We start from the raw sequence: 3,437 nt of genomic DNA, 5'->3' as shown, positions 1-3,437 counted from the left end.
AACAAACAAACAAACAAACAAACAAACAAACAAACAAACAAACAAACCCATCGAGCGCCCCCCGCCACCCCAACATTGGCTGCCCCTTCTGAGGTGCCGCCCCAAGCACGTGCTTGGTCGGCTGGTGCCTAGAGCTGGCCCTGGATGATTGACTACACTTATCAGACTCTTTGGAAGAGAAAAGGTCTAAGTATTAATCAAATCAGGAAGATGGTATATCATAGAATCTCAGGGTTGGAAGGGACCTCAAGAGGTCATCTAGTCCAACCCCCTGCTCAAGCAGGGCCAATCCCCAGACAGATTTTTGCCCCAGATCCCTAAATGGCCCCCTCAAGGATTGAACTCACAACCCTGGGTTTAGCAGGCCAATGCTCAAACCACTGAGCTATCACTAGGTCTCATTCTTATGAGGAGGAAACGAATTGTGGTGGCATCCAGCTTTATACCTCCATCTGACCTGACCAGATTGGTGCAGTTGAGCAATTTAGCCAATGGCTAACAGACAACATGGCTTGGGTGAAGGCTAGATGGCTAAGACAACCCAGACAAAGGTTTGTAGGGTGAAGGTATGCTCCATGTGCTAGACTTGTAATCTTTCCACACTCAGGGCTAGCTTCTAGCTTCGACTATATGCCCATATAAGAAACACTCCCTTCCCCAAATCCCTGTGTGCAGGCTACCCAGACTGTGAGTCAGTAGACATAGGAGTAAGAGAACACAGCACCAACTCCCTCGCACCCCCGCCCCCAATAGAGAAGGTAGGCATGGAGTGGGGTGGATAGTGAGTTCTACCCCAATGCTCTGGCCAGCAAAGCTGAGCCATGCCAGTGGGTATTGTAATTTAAAGCCTTATTGTGCATGTTCTTATAGAAATTGTACCTGCAGATGTAGGAATGCTTTTAGTATGCAATACACTTTCAGCGGGATTTAGCAATGCTCACGTAAATCTTATTAAGTTATAACTGAAATCCAGTGCTAATAATGCTTGCTTGACATGATCTCCAAGAACCAATTTCATTTATATCTTACAATTTTTTTAAGTTAACCTTATAATCAAGAAAAAAAAAGCTTGAAAGAGAAAGAGTACCTTGAAAGCAAATGCTTCTCTCACTCAAAGCTATAAAAATGCGATTCTTTTGCTTACAAGCACAACCATCTTAAAGAGGCACAAATCATTTAGGAGATTAGACTGCCTCCGTCTCTTTGCATGAAGGAGTAACATTTCAAAACATCGTGGCTGAGATTTCAAAGCTGCCTAATGGATTTGGATGCCCAGTTCCCAGTGAAATTCAATTAGGGCTGGTCTACACTGGGGGGGGGGGGAATCTATCCAAGATACGCAACTTCAGCTACGCAAATAGCGTAGCTGAAGTCGAAGTATCTTGGATCAAATTACCTGGGGTCCAGACGGCGAGGGATCGACGGCCACAGCTCCCCCGTCAACTGCGCTACCGCCGCTCGCTCTGGTGGAGTTCCAGAGTCGACGGTGAGTGAGTTCGGGGATCGATATATTGCGTCTTAACGAGACGTGATATATCGATCCCGGATAAATCGATTGCTACCCACCGATATGGCGGGTAGTGAAGACGTACCCTTAGAGGCAGCTTTGAAAATCTCAACCAACCTGTTCTGTGCACATAAAGCTTTACTGCAACAAAGCCACTCACACTCACTTATAGGGAATAATGGCTCAAGTGCACATAAGCACACATTTTTTGTGAGGCTGCAGCACAGTGTCTGTTTCTCCAAGAACAAAGCTGTGCTTGGATATCTGCACGCTCTCACTTTGAAGTTCAAACACTTGTGGGCACACTTTAAAAACCTACTCCTACAATTTTTTAAAAAAATGCACAGATGATAAACTCTTTGAAGCACAGACCGTGGTTTTTTGTATGAATTTATCAGGGCTTTTGGGTGCCACATGGGGTTGCCAACCCTCCCGGTTTTGCTGGGAGTCTCTGGAAATTGGGCTCTATCTCCTGGAGACTACTGAAGCCAAACCAGGAGATTTTAAGCCACTAAAAGTCCAGTGGTGCAGTGGGGCTAAGGCAAGCTCCCTGCCTGCCCTGTCTCTGTGCCACTCCAGGAAGCGGCCGGCACATCCCTGGGGGGGGCAGGGGGCCTCTGAGCGCTGCCCTGCTCCAAATGCTGACTCCGCAGCTCCCATTGGCCAGGAACTGCAGCCAATGGGAGCTGCTGGGGCGGTGCCTGCAGGCAGGGGCAGTGTGTGGGGCTGCAGGGACATGCTGGCCGCTTCTGGGAGCGATGCGGGGCCAACTGGGAGCCACTCGAGGTAAATGCTGCCCAGCCGGAGCCGGCATCCCTCACCCCCTCCCGCACCCCAACCCCCGGCCCCAGGTTCAGCCCGGAGCCCCCTCCCACACTCCGAATCCCTCGGCCCCAGCTCAGAGCCTGCACCCCCCATCATACCCCAACCCCCTGCCCCAGCCCTGTGAAACTGAGTGAGGGTGGGGGAGAGCAAGCGATGGGGGGGGCAAAGCGGGGATGAAGTGAGCAGGGTGGGACCTCAGAGAAGGGGCAGGGGTGTATGGGTTTGTGTGATTAGACAGTTGGCAACCCTAGTGCCACAGCAACAATCTGCACTCATGGGCAGATTTTCAGTATCAATATTGGCAACATATGCAGATAAAGAATGCTCCTAACTGAAATACTATTACTACACACACACACACCCCCACCCACCCACCCCCCTCTGAAGGCTTGAGTAGGCAGCTACACAATATGCTACCACTGGGGTGACCTTCTCTACGGGAGATTTAGGGGTTCTAAGCACCAAACCACAGAAGCCAAGCATTCAGCAGCAGACTATAGGCCAGGAGTGGGCAAACGACGGCCCGGGGGCCGCATCCAGCCCTTCAGACATTTTAATCCGTCCCTTGAGCTCCTGCTGGGGAGCGGGGTCGGGGGCTTGCTTTGCATGGCTCCCGGAAGCAGCGGCATGTCCCCCCTCCGGCTCCTACGCGTAGGGGCAGCCAGGGGGCTCCAGACACTGCCCCCACCCCAAGTGCCGCCCCTGCAGCCCCCATTGGCCAGCAAATCGGAGCTGCAGGGGTGGCGCCTGCGGACGAGGCAACGCACAGAGCTGCCTGGCTGCGCCTCCAGGTAGGAGCCAGAGGGGGGACGTGCCGCTGCTTCCAGGAGCTGCTTAAGGTAAGCGCTGCATGAAGCCTGCGCCCCAATCCCCTCCTGCACTCCAACCCCTTGCCCCATCCCTGATCCCCCTCCCACCCTCCGAACCCCTTGGTCCCACCTTCCTGCACCCCCAGCCAGAGCCCTCACCCTCTCTCACACCCCAACCCCCAATTTCATTCATGGCAGGCTATACAATTTCCATATCCAGATGGGGCCCTCAGGACAAAATGTTCGCCCACCCCGCCAGGGCCGGCTCCAGGGTTTTGGCCGCCCCAAGCAGCCAA

At 52.8% G+C, this 3,437-nt stretch overlaps 1 protein-coding gene across 2 annotated transcripts in view; it reads right to left on the bottom strand.

The window, feature by feature from the left end:
* The window catches only part of OSBPL3 (oxysterol binding protein like 3), a 125,611-nt gene that overhangs the window by 74,692 nt on the left and 47,482 nt on the right, over positions 1-3,437 (bottom strand). The window lies entirely within an intron of this gene.

Source organism: Terrapene carolina, unplaced genomic scaffold, assembly GCF_002925995.2.
Source record: "Terrapene carolina triunguis isolate 2854851 unplaced genomic scaffold, T_m_triunguis-2.0 Scaffold84, whole genome shotgun sequence".
Classification (NCBI taxonomy): domain Eukaryota; kingdom Metazoa; phylum Chordata; order Testudines; family Emydidae; genus Terrapene; species Terrapene triunguis.
Note: the sequence above shows the minus strand (reverse complement) of the source record. Positions and strands in the feature narration are given on the sequence as shown.